Source organism: Miniopterus schreibersii (genome assembly GCF_964146895.1).
Source record: "Miniopterus schreibersii genome assembly, chromosome: 12".
NCBI classification, from domain to species: Eukaryota; Metazoa; Chordata; class Mammalia; order Chiroptera; family Miniopteridae; genus Miniopterus; species Miniopterus schreibersii.
In genome coordinates this window covers 66,372,351-66,385,600 of record NC_138112.1, presented here as the reverse complement: position 1 = coordinate 66,385,600, position 13,250 = coordinate 66,372,351, and the positions used below count along the sequence as shown (strand labels likewise).

General features: G+C 44.7%; 1 protein-coding gene across 4 annotated transcripts in view; it reads right to left on the bottom strand.

Moving 5' to 3' along the window:
- LOC308564718 (high affinity immunoglobulin epsilon receptor subunit beta-like) overlaps positions 1-10,246 on the bottom strand; it is a 28,521-nt gene extending 18,275 nt beyond the window's left edge. For 2 of the 4 annotated variants that reach the window (XM_081153275.1, XM_081153279.1), the window contains exon 1: positions 9,994-10,085. The gene's annotated coding sequence lies outside the window, so the exon portion shown is untranslated. Of the gene's footprint in view, positions 1-9,993 lie in introns of all 4 variants that reach the window. The other 2 variants (XM_081153277.1, XM_081153278.1) reach the window with 2 other exon arrangements.
- Positions 10,247-13,250: the final 3,004 nt, after the last annotated feature.

Here is a 13,250-nt window from a genome sequence, read left to right as displayed (position 1 = left end):
TGTCAGCTAAATAATCGACAGATTTTATTCCAATGAAAATCTACTCCCCCTATTGACACGTCCTCACAGAACATGGACAGGTTCCAATGATCTAAGGCTGAGTATGATATACCTGCCCAGGGCTGGGGACCTTCCACATGGAAGGAGCTGTCAATGAAATTTAAAACTGTCTGCTAGGCTGTAGTGACTATTGTATTTAATAGTAGCCTGAAGGTAGCTTAAAATCAGCTCCCTAACTAGTGGTTTAATCTGTGCTATAAGGTCCTGTGCACGTACATGGCCCAATATTCATTGAATCATAAATAAGAAGCTGTGTTGTTATCTATTCATAAGTCATTATAAAAATAGGAGCAAAATTCGTTCTTTAAAAAAACAACACAATTTTTGCACCGGGCATAAAGGCCTGAAAAATTATTTTTTTATAAGTAATCACTATTCTCACCTGCATCCTGATACCACAATCAGAAACAGGATATGTAAAATCATATACATATGGTTGGATCCGAGTCACAGGACAGCCCGATCCCAGGTATAATTCATCGGGGAATATATGCCGATGCCCCGTGTATGTGTGCGGGGCCACTTGGACCACCATCCAGTCCAGAGTACAAGCTATTTTCACTGCAGAAAGAATCATACGGCGACGTGTCAGACAAGAATTTATCTGAAGGAAGAGCCCAAAGGATATTCAGCTCTGACCTTGGTCATAAATTAAAGAGAATCAACCTTCAGTCAATCGATGAAAGGTAAACACAGCTTGTACTATACCAAGTTTTCCTATTACCACTGTTTTCTAAAACACCTACATAATTATATCCCCAAATAATTAGATTTCAGTTATTTCACAGAAAAGAAAATCAACACATAAGAACACAAAAAGAAGAACAACAAGCCAAAGGCCAAAACAGCAACAGCAAGCGGTAAGAAGCGGTGCGGGGGAGCCCTGCGGTTCCGGAGGGAGGAAAGCGCCCAGGGCGCCCGAAAGCCACCACGGGGAAAGGCGGTGACCCAGCCCAGGGACAGCCATGCTGCGGGGTGGCCCGCGGGAAAGGAGCCAACGGCCGTGGGAGGCGGGCTTTGGCTGTAAACATCTCTACTGACATGGATTTCATTTATTTTTAAAAAGTAGAAAACAGGAAGCGGGAGCAAAAGAGCCGCTTGAGGCCTCGGGCGGGGCTGCGCCCGCGGGGCACCTGCCCGGGGGCTGGAGAGCGGGGCTGCACCGGGTTGGGACACGTTTAAGACGCATGCCCTGCACTCTCCTCCGTGTCCTTAGCCACTTCATGTGTTCTCAAAAGAGCCACAGAGAGCACTCGCCTGGCAGCCTCTCTCTGGAACCTGACGAAACCTCTGGAGGAAATGAAGTTGGTGGCCTCTTATCCCACCAATAAGTAATTCAGCCCCTGCCGAGGCCTGGTCATGCCGATCCCCACCAAGCGTGTCCCTAGAGGCCAAGCAGCAGTGGGGCCTGCTCAGCAGTGCTGGCCCCCAGCTACTGGCCCCTCAGTAGTGACACCCAGCCACTGCCCCATGAGCTTCGTGCTCAAGGACGCAGGGGAAGCAGCCGGGGAGAGCGGCCTCGCATTAGATTGCGGGGCTCCCAGAAGAACCAGGGAGAGCACGTCCCCCTGGGGATGAACCTCTCATCCCCTAGGAGTCGGCGACAGGGGGTGGTTGGAGGAAACGGTCTAACGGTGTCTCAACAGTGACTGCCTGCCGTCAATATTTTAGCATCTTGTGCTTCTCACAAATAAGCCTCACGTTACTCTGGGCAGGCGAGTCACACCTTAGAGAGACAGATTGCCTACCTAGTACCGTCTGTCCGGGGTGACCAGTGCTCCCTCGCACATCCGCTGCCAGGTAATAGTAGGAAGTCGGGTCACACGGTGAAAAAACACTTAGCAGTTCAGGCCTTGCCCAGGAAAACTCCCAAACCAGTAATAGGGACTAGTAGGCCTTGGAAGACATTCGGGATATTCAACACTTTGTAGGAGCTGAATCTTCCCAGGATAAAATAATATTTATATGTTAATGAGTGAGAAACCTCAAGCACTGTTTGAGCCTGGAAGTTCACAGTCTTTACAATTAATCACCATCAAGAAAGCAAGAAAATGCAGGGAGATGTTATGGGAGGGGAAGTGGGATTGGAGAAGGCCCATGTTCTACGTAAGCGATTGTAACCTCCAAACCACACCTCCCCATGTGTTGGGAACATCACTCTAACATCTCCTGCATAAGGTTATCCAGACGATTCCTCCTACAGGAAAGAGGTTTCAACAGTTCGGACTGAAGGGGGATTGAAAGGGACAAGTGGGTAGGACATACAGGAAATCCAAGCTGCTGGCTCCGCTACTTTTTTTCATACTAATATTAGAGTCAACTTTCCGGTTGTCATTCTGAGGTGGTGTCCCAAATAGCTAATAAATCAATTGAGAAAAAGCCTAAGGAACAGGCATAGCTGCTGTGTACATTAACTGAAGCAGAATCTTGCTGGCACCCAGGTATCAAGTACCACAGCCGGGCCTCAACGCCCACTCGCCCCAGATCGCCAGGATTCTTCCCTGACTCCCAAGTCTCTGCCCTTTCTCCACATGTGCTGAGTTGAAATTTTTGAAATGTCAGTAATAATTAACTGCTACATGTGAGCTGTACTATTCTAGGATTCTGAAAGACTCATCTTGGGTACAATGGCAAGATCAGGAACTATATGAAGTCCTTGCTAACAAAGGATTTACAGGTCAAATGGATAAAGAAGAAATTCACAAGATGCGGTACATATATACAATGGAATATTACTCAGCCATAAAAAAGAATGAAATCTTACCATTTGCTACAACATATATGGACCTAGAGGGTATTATACTAAGTGAAAAAAGTCAGACAGAGAAAGACAAATAACATATGATTTCACTTATATGTGGAGTCAAAAAAAACAATAAATGACAAAACAAAACAAACAAACTCATAGATACAGAGAAAAAATTGGTGGTCACTAGATGGAAGGATGATTGGGGGATGGGTTAAAAAGGTGAAGGGATTAAGAATTATAAATTTAATCACTATGTTATACACTTAAAACTAATAATATTATATGTCAATTGTAATTGAAAAAGAATTTTTTTGAAAAAGATTTTTAAAAATCATCAGTCCTATTCACAGAGCCTTATAGATATGTAGTTTGCCATAAGAACATATAGATCTCTTCTGTGTCTCCCATGCACTGGGGCAATTGGAAAATGGGATGTAGCCTTGACAAAAAAAAAAAATTCACATGTCAATTCCACACAAAAATAACCCACTGCAAACAGAAAGAAACATATACCTATAAGTGATTTCCTAAAAACATAAAGAACACAAAAAGTAATACTGAAATACTGCCTTAGAGTACTGACATTTAGTCAGGCCTTGAACCTGGGAAGCATTTGGAAAACATAAAAAAATGGAGAATATTCCAGGTGTAACAGAAAAGTATTGGGATCAACCTATGGACAGACCAGATATTGATTTAGCTTTATCTTATTGGCTTTGCAGAGCCACTGATGAATTTGACAGGAGTGAAGATCAGATAGTATTTTCAAAGGACAGTAGAGCAGTATCATCATGGAGGGAAATATGAAGAGTCTGGAAGCAGGAAGGTCAGTTAAGATACAATTGAGTATCTTACAATACAATACAATCAATTGTATTGTAATTGGCTGTGGGTTTGAAAACGCAGATTGACACGTAGAGTCAAGGGTTACTTCTGAGGAACCTCTGCAAATGGGAATCAAGACAGAAGACCACAATAAAGGGAAAAGAAAAATCTCAGACATTTAGGCAAAAAGGGAAAATGTGTCCTCAACATATTGACTCAAGGCTACTTGGCCCCAAATATTTCTCTTCTAGCAAATTGTAAGATTAAGTTTTGCAGAGAGGAGAGTGCCTCCATGGAAAGCCGTCATTATGAGTGACCCCTCCAAGGAAGCATCCTCTAAGACCGGGCATTTACCATTCATGTTCTCAGCACAAGGCCACATCAAAGCAGAAAGGAGAAACAAGGCCTCTAGAGTCATAGGGACCTTCCTCTGGGCAGCCCCTCAGCACAGGACTCCTCAGGAAATAGGAAGCGGTAACCGGCCTAAGTGATTTTATGCGGCCTTCCACGCGCAGCTGCCTTCATTTCCCTACTTACTTGGATAATCTGTGGGGTCCTATTACCACAGCATCAACCGTCTGGAAGCTGAGCCTCTCCCGATTGCCCAGACACTGAAGTTCACAGAGGCGTATGAGGCGAAAAGTGCTGCTTGACGTCTGGGTCTGCATGCGAGGCCTGATTAAATCATCCGGGGGGCTGGCATGGCACACGGCACTGCCAACGGATGCTGAATTTTAGGAAACGATTTTCAGGTGTTATCTAATATGCTAGACAGCCTAAATCATGCATATTTGAAATCAGGAGGCGACTGCTTTTTCATATCTGTGGGTTTGGTTGGAAGAATCAGCCCCAGAGACAATAAAGGGACTTGAATGGGATGAATGGGAAGACACACCCAAAGAGGAAAATCTCTTCGTTCTTTCCTCTGCCAGTTAGGGGTGCTTAGGTAGAAAATAAATGACTCGTACAAAACTTATGGGCCATGGGTATAATCATTAAGGATGCTGCTTGTCCCGCAGAAAGAGAAGCAGGCGCGGATCACAGTGCCAGGGGGCTGCATGCCTTTCGATGACTTGACTCTGGGGGGCCGGGGGGGAGGGGGATCCATTTTCTTCTCGCTCCTAAAGGCCATCCGCATTCCTCGGTGTGGCCCCCTCCCTTGCGGTCCCATCACTCCAACCTCTGCTTCCATCATCACATCTGCTCCTATCCCTTCCTCTTACGATCCTGTCTTCTACCTTTTTTATTACATTAGACCCACCGAGATAATCCAAGGTAATCTTCCCATCTCAAGATCCTCAGCTTAATCACATCTGCAAAGTCCCTTTAGTTATGTAAGGCAACATATTTGAAGATTCGCCGATTACAACATGGACATCTTTTCTTTTTTTCACTACCACAATTGCCCATGCAAGTGCGGCCACCTAGGACCTGCCACAGGGGCCATGGAATGGTAATAAAGGAGTTAATCCAAACTGGGGGACAGGGGAGGGGGCCCACGATGAAGCAGTTGAAAGCCTCATATGAGAAAACATCAGTCTCAAATGTGGCAGGAGGGTTGGAAGCCTACTGTACTGGAAAACAAGCGCACGTGAGTTAAGATCTGTTAGAGGGTCTCCACAGTTGGGCAGCTCTGAGGATTAGCAGGAGATAAAGTCCTTAGCTTTCAGTTGTGACCAATCAAGATGATGTAAAAGCCTAGAGGCCATAGCACTAGTTTCAGCGACGTCAAAGGCGAAATCTCCGTAGGTTCCTAGAAAAAAGAGCATCTTGAACACATTCACTGGTGTTCTTGGCAGAATTAAAACACTTTAAAGGTGAAGAAGATGCACCGATATAGATATTAATCCACATTAACGCCAGCGTTAGTAGGTTGGCCCACTGGAGCAGGCTCAAGGCTCCTTCTCACACAGATGAAGGAAATTATGGAAACAACCTGCTTCGGAGGGTGCTCTTTGGGCCCAGCACTGCTCAGATGCTCTCAATGTGTTGCCTTATTCCAGCCTCACCGTGTTCCCACAAGAGAAGGGCGTGAACAGATGGTTCAGCTGAGGCACTGAACCCCCCGGTATCTCACTCGAGGTAATTCGGCAAACAGGTGGCAGAGAAATGTCAACCTGCACAGAGCCTGAGTATGGAGGGGAAGCCATGAGAACCCAATTATTCTCTTTACTGTTCGTTCCAACCTTCAATCACTACAGTCAGAGTCAAGAAAGCCTATGTCTTGCCCGGCCAGCGTGGTTCAGCGGTTGAGCCTTGACCTAGGATCCAGGAGATCGCAGTTCGATTCCCGGTCAGGGCACATGCCCGGGTTTCAGGCTCGGTTCCCAGTCGGGGGCATGCAGGAGGCAGCCGATCAATGACTCTCTCATCATTGATGTTCCTATCTCTCCCCCTCTCCCTTCCTCTCTCTGAAATCAATAAAGACATATTTTTTTTAAAATTCAAATTTAAAAAAAAGCCTATGTCTTTTCGGTCCCGAAGCCCAGCAATCTTCCCCACCTAAGCAACTAACCCTCATTTGCTAAATCCAACTGAATTTATGTTCTATGTCCTATGAGAAGCATGGGGAAGAATGATGACAATGGGGAATCCACCAAAATTTAAAAAGATCCTTCTGACTTGTTCATAAAATATGAAAATAATATGTTGGGGTCAGTGTATTGGACAGTCATAAGGAAAGCTCGAGAGGGTGTCCATCCAGTGGTAAATCATGAATCTGACTGTAAACAGGTAGAACCAGCTACCAGTGTACCATCAGGGTAAAGCCTATTTCAGAAAGTCACGAAGGGAACTATTTACACAACAACTTTTTTAAAGGCCATCACGCCTTTTTAAATCACAACTGCTCTTCTATGTTCTCTCTTACTCGTGCCAGGTAATAGGCCCAGAGCAGAGCAAGTCAAGGATTAGGGAGGCCTCACCTCCTCTGATTCAGAGTCAGATAATTATCTTTTTTATTTTTATTGATCTTACCGATGTTTTAGAAAACAAGAGCCATTCAAGGAGCAATCCAAACCTCCACGCCCAAAAGCTACAAAAATTATGCATACAAGCCAAGATTCTAAAATTAACCTCCTCCCACCAAAAAGAGTGTGTGTGTGTGTGTGTGTGTGTGTGTGTGTGTGTGTGTGTGTGTGTGTGTGAATATGGACTGATGCATATAAAATGGGTATTTCCTAGGACTTGCACATTTGAAGAGGCCCAGGCCAAGTTCACGGCAACACTACCCCACCCGGTCAACTGACTGCAGTCCAGGAAGGCGGATTCTTCTGTACAAAATTATTTTCTAATTAAAAACATCAGTGATTTGACCCTGCAGTTATACTGCCCCACGGTCATTCATCCAGTTAACAAGTAAATATCGAGAGATCGCTATGAGCAAAATAGCGTTTTATGCTTAAGGAATACATACATTTTTCATAAAAAAAAAAACTACAACAGACAAAAATCTCTTCCTTTATTAACCTTACATCCTAATGAATAAGAAAAAAGCTTAAAAAGTAAAATATATAGTATGTGCTTAGTGCTAAGAAGGAAAAATAAGAAAGGAAGGGGGTGTATGAAATGTTGATGTGTGTGAATTTTTAGACGGCGTTGGGAGGACTCAAAGAGAAGATGGTTTTGAAGACATGAAGAAAGTAAGCGAGTAGCCATGTGGACAGCTAGACAGGACAGCAAGGGGAAGTTTCTGAGACAGAATGAGGCTGTCTCCCATAATGCTGCTTAAAGAAATTAAAGTTGCACTCACACAAAACGGCAGCACACACTGGGCTCAAAAGATGGTCATTAAATACACTAGACAGTTGCCTATGGTAGAAGAGGGATTGATCAGTTAAACCAAGAGAGAGGTCTTGCACTGGCTAATAATAACAATATGGAATTAACTTGACCCTTGAAATCTCTTTAAAGAGTATAACTCTACCTAGTTTGATTTTGTCTAAAATTGGAAGTAGATGAAGCTAGGCTTTCCCAGATAGGAAAGAAATTTCAAGTCTAAAAATGTCACTCTAACAGTGAATAATTAGTACCTCAGCCGCTCAATCAGGATGTTTGGCATCTCTAAAATCATCTCACATGGGTAGCCCTTAAAAGCGAAGTGGTCCTTAAACTTTCCCATGCATTAGATGCACCTGGGGAGCTGCTAGAACACAAATCATTGGGTTCCCACTCCCAGGGGTATGGCCCGAGAATTTGCATTTCCAACAAGTTCCCAGGTGATGCTGATGCTGATGCTGATGCTGATGCTGCTACACTGGGGACCACACTTTGGGAACCAGTCCTTCAAAAGTCCTAAAGATATTCCAAAGATGACTCACAAATGCTTCCATTTGGTTTGATACAATAATATCCTGCACGTCAGGCCTCAGGAGTGTGCTGAGGCCTTTCTCTTGGTTGTTCAGAGTCATGAGTAATCATACGCATCAAAGTGTGGCATTAGACATAAACCCACTTAAGGCTTCTCAGATGCTTTTAACTTCCAGTTGCTTGAGGTGTTCTTAACCTGCGATCTAGTGTAATGAAGGCCTTTGTGAAGCTACCTTCCACTTGCGTTTTTGATTGAACATTTTCTGGGCAAGAACCAGGTGTGAGTGAACTTTGGCTAATAGTAGTTGAAAGGGGAGTTTCTTGACGACCATGAGACAGGGGCTTCCTGGCAAGTTGCTTAGGTTTGGTTGTTCTTTCTTAAAAACTGAGACTGGGTGGCCCTAATTAGCCTCCTTGCGTCCAGTTAATATTGAATAACTGATGAGTTCACATCATCTTCTCTCTTGGAAACATAGTCTGAGGGTTCCCAGATTTAACTGGTCCCTCCTCTTATCTCCCATTTCCTCCCAGTAAGTCATGCTTGTCCTGTCTGCTCCTCCTGCCTGGCAGTGATGAGAACCGAGCCCTGGACAAACCTCTACGTTGGTAGATACCGCCCCCTAGTGGCAGAGTCAGAATTACAAAATACACAACCCCAGGGTGTGTGACCTCTTGAACTTAAGTGACTCGGCAAAGACAGAAACAGTGATACAGAATTTGTTTGTAAACATCAACTTTCCAGATTGGTGAGGAAATGAGAATAAGTGTAGTTATAAATGTTTAAATGTGATAGGTGCATGTCTGCGCATAGGACCTGTTTTCATGGGGTCTGATTTGGGGCATCAGCTTTGTCCTAGGCAATATTACCCCCATAAATAAGGATTTGTTGTGACAGTAATGTTTCCAATATATAGTAAAATAAACAGTAATAAAGCTTTACATTTTCACATGGGTACATTCCATAATCATCTTACAGACCACAAAATATACCTGCAAAGGACAGAAAACTCTAAAGAGTAACAAGTGTCAATTCGTGCTTTTCCTTTTTCCATTCCTGTTTCTTTAACTTATCTCTTTTTTGCACAAGTGCAAAGGTAACTAGACCAGGCCCCAAGCCTTGAGGATGAAATTAGTTAAGGCCTTGAGTTGGGCTGTTAAAAAGAGGGAAAGTCCTGAAGGTGCACATGGGATTTATGCATTCCTTCATTTTCAGAAGAGAATGGAAATTTAATAATTATACCCAACATGTAAAGATGATGATAAAATTGATTATTCAGCTATATAAAAAGATGCCTCTATTTCCTAATTTTAGACAAACAATCATGGTTCTCAAAGTATGGGCCAAGAGCCAACAGTATTAGCTTTACCTGGGAACTTATTAGTATTACAGACTCTTGGGTCCCACTTCAGACCCTGAATCAGAAACTCCAGTAATAACGAGTCCTTAGGGTAAATCTGATGCACACAAAGGTTTGAAAATCACTGTAGAGTCCTTTGTCTCTAGCAAGTGATTTGATATTTAAAAATACACGCTGCACATGAATCTAATGATGATCTGGGGTGTTTTTCTTAGTAAGCTCTGAATTTAAAAAAACACACACAAAACTTATTTAAGATTTCTGAGTGCCAAAGGAATTCCACTTTAGCACTAAGTATTTCCTAACATGCATCAGCGAAGACTGAGCTTTTGCTAAGTTTGCCTGGTGGCGATATTGAGAGCAGATAAAAAACACCATCCAGGTCCCAATTGTTCTCGGAGCTTTGCTTTGGGGATGCACAAGAAATGTAATGTTTCTTGAAGCTGCTTGCTTCAGTACCAGCCCTCCACCGTCACCTAGAAATATGTGTACTCAGAAATGTTAAAAGAAAACAAAAGCCTGCAAGAACTCCTGGACAGGTTCAGAGTCATCAGCAAAACAGCTGATCTTCTACGTGCTTTTCAGGTTACCTCCCAACGACCAGCCCTTGAGGCCCATTTGAACGCGCACTTGAAAGTGATGGGCTCACAGTTTCTGTGGAAATATTCAAACCATGCATTTCCCTCTACTCACCTTGTTCTTTAGTACCTGGAATAAGAAAATGCAGAATTTGGGGAGGTTTCCTTATGAGGAAGGCTCGCCTCCAGCTGTCCCAGGGGATGGATTATTGCGGACACCTGGCAACTCCTTATAACAGGGCCGGCGGCCCCCGCCCAGCTCCCTAGGTCCTGAGTGGATGTCGCCTTGGGCTCTGGCCAGATGAAGGTTTTCCTGGCGTTAGGAGGGCTGCACCTCCTTGCTTCTCTGCTTCGGACTTGCTCTGGAGAACAGCCAGGTATTTGCAGAGCACTAGGAGAGAGGTGGGGAGCTGGTGATCAGTAATGAGGCTGCTGCTTTGACTTGCCAGCCCTGGGCGTTTCTATCTGCCTCGTTGCTGATAGCGAAGGGCCTACACTCCACCATCTGCTCCGGGTGCCTGGGGTCCACCTGCCCCGGGAGCCGGGGTCAGGGCACCCTGTTTTCCCACCTGGCTCCAGCCGGCCCCTTCCTTTGCCCCACAGCATCCCCTCGCCCTCTGAGGATGGCTACTCTCTAAGGAGAGCGGGGTTGGTTGATTAGACACCAGGGTTTCCTATGTCTGAGTGGAAGGGTCAGCTCGGCTTCAGCTATGAAGAACGATGCTTGGGAACAAAGCTTAAAGAGAGAAACACATTGTTTGATACAAACAATACATGTGTGTGTATCAAAGCTTGATTCTGGATTTTAAGCTATTTCACAGGGACCTTTATTTTGCAGTTCATAAAATAAGATCCCAAGTGATTGGGATTATTTATAACAAAAATTCTGACAATGGGGCCAAGAGTTATGTCCCAGTACATTTTCAAGATCCAGAGTCTGGTCCGCCTCCAGAATTTGTCGTTTGAAAGACACACTTAAGGACCTTTAGACATACATACATTCTTAGTGCTATTTCTAGAGAGAAAGAAAATGAGCTCTCGCAGCTGGAGACACTAATTCAGAATTCTGACACACCCAGGTCCCATGTCCCTCAGTGGATTTTGAAGTTTTCCTGTATAGAGAAGACCTGGGGTACTTATTAAAACACGTAGGCAGCTGGGGCCCAGTCCACACCTAAGGAATTGGATTTCTGAGAATTTGGCCAAGTAATTTGCATTTTTAACAATTATTAAAAATGGCTTCCCAATAGAATTGGGGCTCAGTGTGAAGTCACCTGATGTACAGGGTCCTAGTGGACAAAAGAAACTCCCAGGAGACTTGGCAAGACCCTTCCGTGCGCCCCCACCACACGGGCGCCCACTTTCGTAACTTCCACGCGCCGCCTCCTCGGAGCTCTTGCACTGATGCGTTCTCTCACTTGAATTCTAACCACCTATTCAGAATATTAACTCGGGTGTCTAATTTAAATTATTATATCTAAAATAAAATGTATGCACTTTGTAAAAAATCTGAAACCTGCCTCTCCCCGGTTTTCTCTCAGCTAACAGCAGCACCATCTATGCGGGTTCCCTTAGAGTGGTCGCTTCTCCTTCCCCGGCCCCACACCCACGTGCATCCGCAACGTCCCTCGGAGTCCACTGGTTCTAGCCATCTCCTCTACAAAAGCTCAAGTCCACACCTCCAAGGGCCAATCCACCCCATTTAATATCCTTGATTCCACCTCCACTCTCCTCCTACCCACCAGAAAGAGCTTCTCAAACCGTAAATGAGACCCTATTTCCCCACCTTGCTGTGGCTCGTTACATTCCGACCGCACTGGCCACCTCCTGTTTCTGGAAGTCACCAGCCAGGGTCTTTGCTCTCTTAATCCCACTGCCTGGGATGACGAGTGGCTTAATGCCCTAGACACCCTGTTCCTCTCCATGTCAAGGAAAACTGCTAGTTTATCCACCATGCGAGAGCCGAAAAGGAAGAAAGGACAGGCCAACGAATGGTTTTATGTTGCCGCTTCCATGATTGTAGTGCCAAGATTTCCAGGGGCTGGAAACTGCCAGCAGCTAAAGGGGCTTCAGGACTGTGAACAGTTTGCCCGTAAAAGCTCGCCCATCCCACCACAGGTTAACCTTCCAGTGGTCTTATGCCTGCCCCTTTAAAAGAGCACATAAGTCCTTCTCAGATTTTCCAATTTATTCTCTGAATTACCAGCAGTTCCAAATGACTCTGGGATTTAACTGCCAGAACCTGTATTTCACTGCCTGCTTCCTGGCCTGTAGCAAACTTGAATGCTTCCATTAAAAGTACAGCTTTGACTGTTTTTGGGTTGACAGGGTATAATATCGCTTGAAGCCACCAACTCTTTCCAGTCCTTTCTCAGCAACCTCTAGGATATTTCACCCTTGGACTTTATCACAAGTCCAAATTTTCCTTCTGTTTTAGCTCCCCTGAAATACAGCCGAGTGATCAGGGAGGGGGGGTCTGCACGTGCTCCCCTCATTGAGCAACAGGCAGTGTTATGCATGTATTCACTCAACACGTATTTACTGGACATTTATTGTGGGCTTGTGCGTGGCTCTAAGTAATGCAGCAATGAAAAATTAACAAACCAAATCTTCATTCTCATGCAAAGAGAAACAACATTTTAAGGCGTAATTACTAGGTCACAATTAGTAGTAAGAGAAAAGCGCACTGGGTTAACCTACGATCACTAGGTTTCTGTGCCAACTCTGTTAGTTTTGGTTTGGTTGAGTCTCTGCATTGCTTCAGAAAATACCAAGATTAAACAGAGGTACCAGGATTAGAACAGAAGTTGTGCTTTCCAGGAGCTGAAGCTGGGAACGAAGGCAGGCTGACCATTGCCCATAATTACTAATACAAATGCCACAGTGCAGATGTCTTCCACTTAGAACTGAAAAGGGGGCATCTAACACCTTGTTTGGGGTAATTCTCATCCATGTGAAGAATCACCTGGATGCTTCTTGGAGGTGGGAGGCATTTGAGCGTTTCCAAGGGGAAGGGTCACCTCTAAAACCTATTCTCTACCAAGGGGCAGGTGCCTTGTATTGCTAACTGGCTTTGAGCGTCCCTGGCTGTCCATGGTGCCACTGGGTCACCGGGCACTTTTTCTTTTCTACCTCTCAATAGTGTATGTACGATGCAGCCCCTCTCTGTTCCTGGCCAGAGTCAAGTCGACTGCATTTGGCAATAATCTACCTATGGCCCCTGAAGAAGTGTTTCTAGGAGATGAGTGTCCTGTGACCTCGGTGCATCCAGGATTTTATGAGTTTCGATACCATCCCACTGATTGTAACATTAGGGTGGAGGTAACTACATACCTGCCTAATTAACTGAATCTTCTTAAAGACTTTCAGGCT